This window comes from Barbus barbus (genome assembly GCF_936440315.1).
Source record: "Barbus barbus genome assembly, chromosome: 20".
Taxonomy (NCBI): Eukaryota; Metazoa; Chordata; class Actinopteri; order Cypriniformes; family Cyprinidae; genus Barbus; species Barbus barbus.
Window position 1 is genome coordinate 11,306,452 of NC_136748.1, and position 14,086 is coordinate 11,320,537.

At 37.7% G+C, this 14,086-nt stretch overlaps 1 pseudogene across 1 annotated transcript; it reads left to right on the plus strand.

Moving 5' to 3' along the window:
• The first annotated feature begins 9,437 nt into the window (after positions 1–9,437).
• LOC306885941 (prostaglandin reductase 2-like) lies at positions 9,438–13,801 on the plus strand (annotated as a pseudogene). Its single transcript has 9 exons — positions 9,438–9,477; positions 9,583–9,690; positions 9,901–10,092; positions 11,692–11,862; positions 12,988–13,182; positions 13,263–13,342; positions 13,419–13,506; positions 13,590–13,629; positions 13,737–13,801. The product of its transcript is annotated as a prostaglandin reductase 2-like (transcript).
• Positions 13,802–14,086: the final 285 nt, after the last annotated feature.

The window sequence follows — 14,086 nt, forward strand, 5'->3', positions numbered from 1 at the left end:
ATTCATTGGAGACAACCTACGAAGAAAGGGGTGACAAATATCATGGTTATCCTTCAGAGTCAGTACTTTGGGCTTAGTGGGGGTTAATTGAAATAGCTGTTTTAGCAATTCATGAATAGAACCCTAGAGAAAAGAATTTGAAAGGGAAAGGTGGATTGTTAAGGGTTGGGGAGCTGTGACATTAGCAGTTTAGTGCACATAATAAAACAATGTTGAACAAACTGCAGGTAATTTGTTCAGTATGCAAAGAAAGCAAAAGACTAATCTTAGAAACCAACAAACCAAGATGACGCATATGTGAGAATGCTAAGTGCGAGTAGGGAGAAAAATCTGCACGCTTCCGCAAATAATTACTTCTAGATTGTTAGCAGAGAGGGCAACAGTGAAAGTGAGTAAGACGAGGAGAGATGTACAGTTGCACACACAATCCCACAGAAAGTGTGAAAATGTACTAGCCTAGTTTCACAATGAGATTGTTTGAAAGTAACCCCCCATAGTTCACATTAGCATCCAAATATTAACATCAAAATCAATAAAAGTCTATCATTAACCTGCTATACCCTCCTCTCATAAATCATGGAGGGCTTGCGTTTTGTAATGAGCATGTCCATATATAGCAATGAAATTAATAATGAATAATCTCAGAGCATATCTCAAAATGGTTAACTCATGAGAGCACATTTATTAAAAGAAATATAAATCTACACAAATAAGGTCAAAGCACTCGGATGATTTAACATTTCTTTTGTGATCTATATTCAATAAGAATGGTTTATTGTCCTTTAATTATTTAACGCACATTAGTGTTTCTGCTTTTACTAACACTGATTACTGTGCTAAAATCACTTTAGTGCCCATCTCACGTGGCTTTTTGCTTTATTACACCTACCAATACAAATGTTCTCTATGCTTAGAATAAAATAGCACTGATATCTAAACTTTGTGCACCTGAATCCTTCCAATGAATGTGTTTCTTATTACTTATAGCATATATATTGCTAGCTAAATTACATTATAAATACATAACACCCACTTTTACACCAGGTATTTTTTATTAAAACAACTAAAAGAAGGAATCATAGGATATTCTAAAAAAGGAAATTACTCTTTTTCTTTTTTTGGCCTGAATAAATGCAAATGAACATTAACCAACTTCAAGTTCACATTGTTACTGTAAAAAAAAACAACTAAATAGTTGAGCATTCTACAGAGTAATGTTTCAAATCAACATTCATTCAATTACATTAGGCCAAAAACATCAAATATCGTGAAATTCATCATACAGTGAAGTGTATAAGTACTGCGTAACTCAAAGCAGCCATTTAAAGCTGCAGTAGCCTATATTCAGGGTTGTCGCAACGCAATGAGAAACACCCCTAACTGCGCGGGGATGTAAACAACAATTGCATCAGCCAAACCAGCGTCCACTTAAAGTGTGAGGACCATACTGCAGGTCAACACATTTCAGTGCATTACATCTTTTTATTCGAGTAATCCAGCGCATGGCGTTCTGCTGGAAACTGCGCGCAGTGAACGCACATAAATGTCATTACATTGGCAAAACAACACAAGACACAGCGATGCACGGTTACACAAGCCACGGTTTTAACAATAGAACGCGTTTAATAAGCTTGTAACGTCAAGTACGGTTACCTAATCGTACCTACTTCTTAATTTAAACCGCAAACAAATGCAGAAGAGACTCAAGTGCTGAGGCATGAGTGAGAATTCCCCTCGTGGCTCAAGACCTAGTCAGCTGCCTCACTAGACAGCATTTAGGGGGCGTAAACACAGAACTGGGTCTCTAGTTTATCTAGTTGTAAAGGAATAGTTCACCCATGAATTAAAATGCGGTCATCATTTACTCACTCCCTCGTTGTTCCAAACCTGTATGACTGTAATTGTTCCGTGGAAGAGGAGATGTTGTGCAGAATAACAGCCATTCGCTTTCATTTAGTGGAAAAAGACGCGCAAAAAGTGAATAGTGACTGAGACCGAGTAACATCTTGTTTTGTGTGCCATATAAAAACAAGCAAGCCGTACGGGTTTGGAACAACATGCATGTGAATAAATGACAGAGATCTTATTTTGTGCTACCATCCCTTTAACTTCAACGCGCAGTTTTATTCACGCGACGCGTTGCGTTCGGACGGTCGAAAAGCGCATTCAAGCCCCTCAAAAAGCTGTCTGGGTAAACAGCTCAATATATTTTGAGACACAGACAGAGTGTTTGCATACTGGGTGCCCTCCCTGGACCTCCCTTCCTAGTGAAGCCAGCTCAGCGCTATTTACCAGAAGTCCTTTGTTGCAGAAAAGGGATTATCCAGTCACTAAGTTAATTCCGTGTCACACCGCAACAAAGTGAGACAACAATACACCCTATGAAGCATGCTTGAGCGGCAAAATAATACAAGTGGTAAATGACAAGCCCCCTCCTGTCTCTTCCTAGTTGTCAGCTCTGGTGAATGTATTTTGTGCGCAAGTTTGTTCATGCTTTCAGTATTACAAGCGAGAGCCACACGTAGCGCGCGCTCGAATTCGACTAATATTCTGCTTTCACTTAATAATGATATCCACAGCATGATTTCGGTTTGCTAAACAATCCTAAACATTTAATATTAGGCGTTTAAAAAGCATCCTTACCGTGCTTGCTGTTTTCCACGTTTGTTTTCAGGTCGCCCTAAGAACAACTGCAAGATCCAATGCAACAGTAGAGAAATGAATGCATGCTTATCCACGATTGAGTCATGCAATGCTGACCTCACTCCAGTAATATTCAAGTCAAGAGGTAGATCCTTGTGCAAACGAAATCACCGAGAAATGGAAATGGAGGGCTTCTTTGACAAAATGGCGTGGCGTTTTTCAAAACAATTGCACGCGATTTCGTTATTATTGCACGCGCATGCGAATCAAAGCGCCCAGAACTGTGTAGTTCACTCGTACATGAAGTATTGAACACATTCTCTTTCAGCTGAAGTCTTGTGATCCCCTACTGTCCCGTTGGCCACACCCACTTCCGCTACCATATAAGGCCTTTCCCCTTCCATGCGGGGCGCTGTGAATTACAGCAAATGCACAGGCCATGCGGGAAATTCCGTCACTGGGAAATGTTCTTAAAGCATGGCTTGTACCAAATATATCCAGTGAATAAATTACAATATGTGTAGTCAGTGAGCAAAAAAACGAGGCATGTGGTTCAAACTAGTAGAAAACCTTTATGAGGTTAATCATAACAAAAAAGGCCAAACTGTGTGGTTTGGGGACCAGGGAGTGTTGTAACACTAACAGCTGAACCAATACGAAATGAGCTACAGAGGTGAAATCACTATGATCAACACCCGCCTGATATGACAGTATTGATATACTGTAAAAAATACACAGGATAGGACATGTCTGCATTTTAATTTGTGATCATTATCGTCTGAATGAGCGGTTGAATTTGACAACATCTACATAAGCTTTTCATCTACATGTTTAAGAACTAGAAATATCACGTCTGAGCAGGTGGGAGGGGTTGTAACACTATCCGGTGCACTTCTACTGGATACAAAGATTGTCCCATTTTGCACAATGTACTGTACAGGCCTACATTTCCCACAATTGTGAGAGTGACAACACAAACTTGCAAGCAAATGTTTTAGTTTTTTTAGATGGACTGTTATGATGATGATTTTAAAAAATAATAATAATGTAATGTACAGTTCTAACATTACATTTAGTCATTAAACTACATAAAACTAGTTAACACTGCTGCGTGAGTGTTTCAACTACAATGGCTGAGAGCATTTATAAATTTTGCCATGATACATTGCTATGGCGCAAAGAGCGTTCCTTTTATAATTACTAAAAAGCTGTCACTCATCTTAGTTCAAAGCAATTTCACAAAGTTATGTTATAATCAACTAAGGTCTCTACACTGCACAATGAATCTCTTATGTACATTACATTGTGTTAACACTTTATTATGAGATGATTCTTGCTGCTCCGGTGATTTGAGTGGTGAGTGGATTCAAACTTAAACACCTTTGATTGGCTGCTGCGTTCAAGAAATCAACAGACATGTCTGTGATTGGCTATATTGCTCAACACTGCACAAACATGTTGAAATAGAAAATGATCCCCAGAGCACAAACCATAACGCACTGGATAGTTTGCTAAATCTGCAATGAAATGCCATTATTACTGCTTTAACTGAGGGTGCTATTGATTTCGTTTGAGGGTGCTTAGCACCCCCGTAGAACCGGGCATGTTCTCTGATCTGACCATCGTGATCAAGCTCCTGATATTATTTATCTTTTGTAAAAGTCATAGAAATGCTATCATGGATATTTCTTTAGCTATTGAAACAAATGTGAATGAAAAAATGATTTTTGTCCTATAGATGTTCACCCAACTATGGCGACTTCCACTTCTAAAAACCCTGGAAATCTTAGTTTTCACTGGTTTGTTTCCAGTTTTATCAGCGGTTTTGAAATGGAATTTTAAATTATTAAAACATTTAAAATGAACAGAAATTGAAGTGATTATGGTGTCCAGCTTGATTACCTCAACAACAACAAAAAATCATGCATAACACTTAAAATGTCCTGGTTTAAAGACCGTTACGCTCACTAGTGGGGTGGGTTGTAACATCACTCTTTATACTTGACACTAATTTACACAGTTTAGAGATAAATTGTGCATTTCTAAACTACTTTAACATGTAGCAGACAAATAAGAGAATATTATTTCACAACCTTAGACACTTCTGAAAGAAGAAAGAGAGTTACAACCATTAACCTTCCCCACTCCCATTCATTCTAAATCATAAACCAAGACATCTAAAAGGAAACGTCCTATAGATGCATTGCAGATGAGCAAACACTTCGTCCTCCAGATGTAAATACAGACGTCTCCGAGATGTACATGTGCTATCAGGACCCCAACTGAATGTAACGTTACACTAGAAACTCACTGATACGATTGTTATCAATATTACAAGGGAACATTGTAAACATTATGATAAAGTGTGCAGTGTCAAGGCAACTGTTGTAAGACAGACTCCCTTTTTAACAGTATTTGAGAAACTTCTGAACTCTGTGTAACACTAATCACGCCTAGAACGCATTTGTGCAGAGGCTCAGCAGCACAGACATGATCGAGCATGTGCTGCTGTGAGTAAGGAGACACCCATAGGCCTCATCGTGTCAGTGTTCCTGTACTCTCTCTCTCTGCTGTGCCTTAAAATAAAGTGCAAAGCCACCAGACATTCACTGGGTATGGCATGTGCTGAGTGTACCAGCCTCAATGCTATTCGGGTGTGTAAAATATAATAATGGCTGGAAGTAGATGCATATTGCAGGCAGCCTTCTTGCATTCTTAATCATAAAATGCAGATGGGCGCGTGAATGCATGCCTATTTAATAGTTACAATGCACGCATGATTCCCAGCCAGAAATCAAACTGGAAGTACATAACCAGTTTTGAGATGTAAATCCCCCTGCACTCGTTGTGATGGCTCAGAGGGGAGGCTGACACAAGTTTATATGACACAGTTGTTGCAACACCACCAAATGTTGCACAAGAGTAACATGATCAATCATAATGCAGGTACAGAACTAACACGGTCACTTATTTAAAGTGAACGCTTGCATTTGTTGCAACACAAGTGTTCCTCTGATAAGCACTTTATGTTGCTCACGTGTGTGGTTGCAGCAAAAATGCGTTTACATGAAACAGCGCTCGCAACACAAAAGCGCATCTAATTGCTTCTGTCAAAAGTACAGAGCCACCCAAACGAACAAGGTCTTCTTTCGACGTCCTGCAGAAACTCCATAAATCTATGATTTACGAGTGGAAACGCATTCAAACTGGATCTAGTTGGAGTTATTGCGCATTACATTACCTTTAAAACATCTGCGACGTAGCTCCAGCGATCTTTCAAGAAAAAAAGGGGGAAAAAACTTTAAGCCTTTGCCTTAGCGTCACTTCCTCGTTGGTAACAAGAGCGCCACCCGCTGCAAATTGCACAGTGATGCAATTTTTATCTTGCACCTTTAATACAGGAGACACCTTTAGTGGATGCTGTGGCAAATTTACGATCAAATATACATATATACAACTCCTCACCCTAATGTCACGTGTGCTAAAAAGCAATTACTATAAAAAGACATTTCTTAAACCATGCCATATGAAATCACATGGTAAAGATTTGCACTAGTGTCCAAAGTAAACAGACGCAATCATTATTGTGAATCGTTTCTGAATCAATCGAACCTTCTGGAAGATTCGTTTACGAATCGAACTGAATCAGGTTCTTGATATGGAGTCAACAACTTCGACTCATATCATTTTAATTAAACATACAAACACGCTTCAATCAAAAGATTAAAATGGTTTGAAGTAATTTCAAGTTATATTTAGATTTTAAATGACTTTAGAACTCATTTGGAACTAACATGGAATTACAGTGATTTTGCTTATTATCGTTATGATGTTTTTAAATGTTAATATGCATTTAGTAATCAAATGAACCGGTTCTTCAAAATGAACTGTTCAAAGGAACCGATTCGTCTGAATTCTCATCAGGTGCGTTCGACTTCATGCAGCACTTAGCAGACCGATCGGCGGCTGACTTGAAGCAGTGCATGCCGGTTAGAAATTTAGTCCGACTTGAACCGGCGCCGACCACACGTCACTGTCACGTGTGGCATCAAAGTACCGCGATAGCGTTTCGAGAGCAGTCGGTTGACTCAGCCGGCGCAATTTCTCCAGAGCGACTGCGGGAGCGCTGATGACGACACAGCTGTTTCACAATTGGCCAAATTCACCACATGACAACAACGACGTGTATTTCGGGTTTATTCTGACAACTTCAGTCCCACTAATGCTCATATACGGACTTAATTAAATTAACTTTTCATGTCATCTTCATCTCGTAAGTCATGTTTATTAAAAGATTTCAATTATTTTTACTGCAATCACTTTTTTGTTAATTCGTATAGCATAGGTTTATTTTGGGCCTTTTTCATACAGACCCTTTACAGTATTAAGCTGCATAACCTATTTAGATAATCATTTTGTTATGGAATAAATCAAATGTCAATCTTACAGACTTTTAATATAATGTGGTCATCATGGATTCTGATTGATACTAATTGTCTAGTTGCTGGGTTCATCCATCTTCACTTGCATGTGATTACTGCCAACAACTCTGGCTGGATGTCAACTTAATACAACATTCAGATCACTTTCATAAGCTGGTATAAATCATAATAGAAAGGCAAATAAATTGGGCTTATCCGTAGGCCTGTTCATGGTGTTCACATATGAATGTCTTACTAAAATGTGCTTACTGGAGAAATAGTAAAATAAGTAAACAAATATGTAACATCCTAATTCTTTTATCTGTAATGAAAACCACATTTAGTACATACAATTATTATCTTCATAGATTGTTTTTATTAAGTTGCAGTAGCAAAAACACACGTAATGAATCATACTGCACAAGTCAAATTTTCAATATGTTCTGTTTATTTACTTAAAACTTGTTTCTGTCGTGATGACACCCAGTGATGGACGAAGTACACAGACCATGTACTTGAGTAAAAGTTGAGATACCTAGTGTAAAATATTACTCCAGTAAAAGTGGAAGTGCTCCCCTTAAATGTCGACTTGAGTAAAAGTATAAAAGTACTTGACTTCAAATGTACTTAAGTATCAAAAGTAAAAGTAATTTGGTGTAGTTCCAATGTCTTGTCATGTCCTTTATACACTCTATCAAGTCATACAAGGTAAAAAAAAAAAAAAAAAAAAAAGCCCACTAACACCACTCTGAAAATACAATGTTTTCTATTTGTGATATCTGGTACTGATATATTTTGAAATTATCATAAGCACATCCTACTAAATGGAAACCACATGATTAGGAATAAATAGGGTGGGGGGAAACCACATTAGACACGTATTTCTTTAACAATTTATTGTTTGAAGTAATGTAGAAATCTTATTCCTTTATCACATGGCACCTTGCTCCTTTACTACATCACAGCTGAGCTGTGCAATAACTTGCAAAAACGGATTTACTCAAGTTTACAAAGGATGTCTTTTTTCCAATTTACTAAACATGACTCCTTACAACACAGCTGTATGTTCACTCTATAAACAAATGTTAGTGTTTGCATAAATCACACAAAAACAGAAACTAACACACCACCAGATTTCCCTGAAGACTTACGTAGTATGTAGAACTACTAACTAGTAGTGATGTGCTATAACAGAAGAATAACAGAAATAGCACTGTTGACCTTTATTATTAACACAACGTATGAGCATATTATATCCAGTTTGGGTAAAACGACAGGTATATTAGCCTTTAATTAATTTCACAGTCAAACTGAAAATTACCTCTATGTATTTCTTTAGATTGGACGGCAAATTCTTGAAAGAAGAAATCGTATGCTTCTGAGGCAGACAGAGAAGGCACTTAAAAATGAATGACTCGTTCTTCCTTACCACTACTTCAAAAAATCCGCTTAAATATGGCCATGGGTGCTCAATTTCAATGTCTGGCGCTTCTTCCATTATTGCGTTGGCTATAAACGTGACAGCGAAAAGAAGCAGGCAGGCAGCAGCCATAGACAGTAAAGCGCGCAGGCGCAGCCAGCAGCAGCGCCCAAACTGCACGAAACACGACGTGTTCTGATTGGTACACTTGCGGAGCACGTGTACTTATTTTGACCTGTCACTGGTTACGCATGTATGTTGTGGAAAGGAACGTAAAAAGAAACGACAGGTTTTAGGAAAGTAGTGGAGTAAAAAGTAAGGTTTTCCACTTCGAAATGTAGTTGAGTCAAAGTATAAAGTCTCACAAAACAATAATACTCAAGTAAAGTACAGATACGCTAAAAAGTTACTTAAGTACGGTAACTAATTACTTGTACTTCGTTACTGTCCACCACTGATGACACCCTTTCAAAATATTACATACATCTTAAAGGTTTATTAAAACAATATTTATTACATTGAACCTTTACTCACTTTCGTTGCTCATTGTGCTCAATTTCATACAACAATAACGGCATTTCTATAGCTTCCAGTTCGTCTGCAATAAAGCAAGCAAACGCCACGTGATCTGCCATGACTGAGGTAGATGCAGCAAACTACGAGAGCCCCGAAGTGTCCGACTTGACGACTCCGTTTTCAACTCCGCCCCTGACTGCAAGCGGCTACTCTCGTTGACCACCGTCTGTAGCCGTGCTTCAAGTCGAACGCACCTATCATCACAACACATGCGACCAGATCTTTAAAGCTCATGCTGCCAATCAGACGAGCTCCTGCGAGTCACGTGATTGTTTCAGGAACGAATGCAGTCGCTGCAAGCAACATTTTTGAGAGTTGCATTATAAATAACTACAAGTTTTCTTTTATAAAAACATTAAGTAGTAAAAGAAGGGAAAATGTTAAATGTAAAAAGAGTTGTGTTGCACTGTCGACCAGGTAAGCCATGTTGACGAACAACAGTAGTCCAGTAATCATAGATATTACTGTCCCGCATGTTTCTCCAGAACTTAAGTTAATGTTTTTACCCCTATATATGATCAGGCAAAAATGGTCATCCGGTTCCAGAGAATTTCTGTGTGGAGGAGATTATGAAATCAGTCGAGCTGAAAGAAGGACAAGTGTTAGTTCCTCTCAGTTGACCCTTACATGGTGTGATGACCTTACTTGTGTTTATTATTGAGGTTTCATAAAGGAAAATCACGAAATCCATTCATTTCCTGTGGGAAATACAGTATAGTTCACTATATTCATATAGTGAATATTTCCTTCATGAAATCTCAACCTATAATCAATATACTACCAGGCATTAATTTATACACTAATGCATGAAACAATATTAACACTAATCTCTCAATGGAGCGCTGTCCCTTGAATGATGATACTGGAGCTGACTACCTGTTGTCATGGAGATTAGAGGAGTGTGTGGATGGAGGTGGAGTTGGTGTAGTGGAGGCCAGCAAGAATCAGGCATTATCTGTGGGCACTACTGTCACCTCCTTCAACTGGCCTTGGCAAACCTACGACGTGATGGATGGCAGCCTTTTGCAAAAGGTGTAGTGTTCATTTTGGCTAGTTTGAATAAATAGTCTTAATGTATGTGGATAGGAGGTGTGTATGGATATGAACAGTGCCGTGAAAAGGTTTTTGCCCCCTTCCTGTTTTTTATTTTTTTAAATATTTGTCACACTTAAAAGATTCAGATCATCACACAAATTTTAATATTACACAAATATAATGCAAGTAAAAACAAAATGCAGTTTTTAAAAGAATATTTAATTTATTAAGGGAAAAAAAGCTGTCCAAACCTACCTAGCCCTACATGAAAAATAAATTGCCCCCTCCTGTTAAATCATGAAAGAACCGTGATGAACCACATTATTTTGGAAAGCTGAGTTAAATTTCACTAGCCAAACCTAGGCCTGATTACTGCCAGACCCGTAGAATCAAGAAATCACTTAAATAGAACCTGTCTGACAAAGTGAAGAATGCTTAAAGAGCAACACATCATGCCGTGATCTAAAGAAATTCAAGAACAGATTAGAAGCAATATATTTGACATGTATCAGTCTGGAGAGGGTTATAAAGCCGTTTCTAAGGCTTTGGGACTCCAGCGAACCACGGTCAGAGACATTATCCTCAAATGGAGAAAACTTGTAACAGTGGTGAACCTTCCCAGTAGTGGCCGGTCTACCAAAATTACTCCAAGAGCGCAACGACGACTCATCCAGGAGGTCATAAAAGAACACAGAACAACATCTAAAGAACTGCAGGCCTCACTTGCCTAATTTAAGGTCAGTGTTCATGATTCAACAATAAGAAAGAGACTGGGCAAAAACAGCATTCATGGGAGAGTTCCAAGGCAAAAGCCACTGCTGACCAAGAAACAACAACACAAAGGCTCGTCTCACATTTGCCAAAAAATATCTTGATTATCCCCAAGACTTTTGGGCAAATATTCTGTGGACCGATGACCGATTTACATCTGACGTAAAACCAACATCATTTCATAAAAAGAACATCATACCAACAGTCAACCAAGGTGGTGGTAGTGTGATGGTCTGGGGCTGCTTTTCAGCTTCAGGAACTGGCCAACTTGCCATAATTGATGGAACTATGAATTCTGCACTCTATCAGAAAATCCTGAAGGAGAATGTCTGGCTGTCAGTTTGCGACCTCAAGCTCAAGCACACTTGGGTTATGCAGCAGGACAATGATCCCAAACACACCAGCAAGTCCACCTCTGAATGGCTCAAGAAGTGGCCAAGTCAAAGTTCGGACTTAAATCCAATTGAGATGCTGTGGCATGACCTTAAACAGTTATTTCTTGCTCGAAAACCCTCCAATGTGGCTGAATTAAAACAAAAGCTTGATTGCAGTTGTTGATGCAAAGGGTGGCACAAGCAGTTTTTAGATTTAGGGGGCAATTACTTTTTCACTTAGGTTTAGACAGATTTTTTCCCTTAATAAATGAAATCATTATTTCAAAACTGCATTTTGTATTTACTCTTTGGGTTATCTTTGTGTACTATTAATATTTGTTTGATGATCTGAATCATTCAAGTGTGAGAAATATGAAAAAAAAAAAAAAAAAAAAAGGAAGGGGGCAAAAACTTTTTCACACCACTTTATGTGGTGTACTTGTTCTTGCAGGTTGACCCAGAGATGGTCGATGGTCACCTGTCATATGTTTTAGGAGCGGTGGGCATGCCTGGCCTCACTGCTCTTTTAGGTGTGAGAGAGAAGGGTCATGTGACTCCAGGAAGCCACCGGACGATGGTCATCAGTGGAGTAGCTGGAGCTTGTGGGTCGATTGCTGGACAGGTAATATGTAAGTGGAAATATGAAATTGATCTGTTCTCTATGGAAAGATTTAGTTTTGTCAGCTTTTTAGATGTATTTGAAAAGGGTTATTATAAATTAACTTTTAATATTTAGGCTTGCTAAGGCAGATTTTTCATTTGATGCTCATTTTTTGTTTGGACTGTTAATTTGTTGAAAAAAGGTAACACGTTAGTATAGGGACCAATTCTCACTATAACTAATTGCTTATTAGCATTCATATTATTAACATATTGGCTGTTTATTAGTACTAATAAAGCACATATTCTGCATGACCATATTCTACATCCCTAATCTTACCCAATACCTAAACTTAACAACTATCTTACTATTAATAAGCAGTCGAAGTTAATGCTTTGTTAATAGCGAGAATTTGACCTTAAAATAAAGTGCAACCAAAAAACAATTCATATATACATTAACTTGAATACACCTCTTCTATGATAAGTATTTTTTGTTTTCATTTTGGGGGACATAAATTCAAAATTACCATGGTAATACAACTGATTCAATAATAAAAAACAGAACTCATTAAATTCTTGCATATAAATTCTTAAATATGAGCCTAGTTTAGAATAATAATTTTTGATTGCTTAGAAAAAAAGCAATCACAGTCATTTGGTGCTATCAAAATGAAAAAAAAAAAACATAAAAAAGGAAATGATATCATAGACAGGACCCCTGCATGACTGTACGTCAAGGATAATAATCAATCAGATAATTTAAAATCAGATGTCTTCTGATAAGACGGGTAGAAAAATGGTGTCTAGTGTGACTCCCAGAAATTTAATATTTCAAGATTTTTTGTATAAAATATAAATAATATATACAATAAAATATAAATAATACATATCATAATAAAAATAAAAAAGTTTACATAGAATTATTTTTTTTTTTTTTACTTTAAAAACTATTTATTGCTTCATATTTTGAAAATAATTAGGAATGCTTAAAAGGATAAATGTCTAAAATAATCTGTACATAATATGCTATTATATTGAGTACTCAAAGTAACATTATTTGCTTCTTGTATAAAGCTCTTTCTTTTTGCTTTTGTGATATACAGTATGCCATGTGTGATTTTAATTTTGCTCTGTGTTGTTTAAGATCGGCAGACTGGATGGTTGTGAGGGAGTCGTGGACCATAAATGCCAGGCCTTGGTAACAGAACTGGGTTTTACTGCAGGGATAAACTACAAAAAAGGAGATATCAGCTCAGCACTGAGGGAGCACTGCCCCGCAGGCATTGATATATACTTTGACAACGTAGGCGGTCCTATCAGCGATGCTGTTATATGACAGGTTCAGTGTGTCCTGCCCTCAGTTTTTATGTCAGTTTCTGTGGGTTATTTGTGTTAAAGTGCAATACTCTCCCTGTGCAGATGAATCCCGGTGGTCATGTGATTCTGTGCGGCCAAATATCACAGTACAATAAGGATGTGCGTCGCAAAAACATCACAAGGTACATGAAAATACCTAGTAAAACCTACTTTGTTGATTGTATACATTGTAATACAAGCAATACAATGTGTTCACAGGGAGAGATTTGTTGAATTGAACTACACAGAGAAGCATGAAGAAGGTCTTGTGCAGCTCAACCGCTGGGTAAAGACAGGCCAGATAAAGGTAAATCTACCACAGTCATGTTTCCTCACATGACTGACGCCATAAACCTTTTGTACATTGTATCTCTCCTCTTCATTTCACATGTGTTGGAAAGTGTTGTAAATGGTATAGAGAACATGGGAGGTGAGATATTATTATTATTTTCTCATGTCTTGAAGTGTACTTTGCATACATATTGTATGAACTGCTCATGTTTATATTAATGGATGTATACACTGTGCATATTTCAGAGGTGTTCTGCTCCATGATGACTGGAGGCAGTATCGGTAAACAAGTTGTCAAAATTTCAGACTGAGTCAAGCATCTGCATCGGGAGGCCTTGTGGAGGTGGTGCAGTCATTATAAATCTGAGCTGGTAACCGAAAGGTTACTAAAAAGGACTCTCAAAAAGAAAGTTGAGGTTTCTCCAGTGGGACTGTCCCTTTAAGTGTGCTGTAAGTCATTTTGAAAAGCAAAACATACTTAAAATAAAATTAAAGGTAATCGTTTTTTTTTTTTTTGTCGTTATTTAGTTGCCCTCATGTCATTCCAGACCTGTGTGAGTTTCTTTCGTATGTTGGAACATAAAAGAAGATATTTT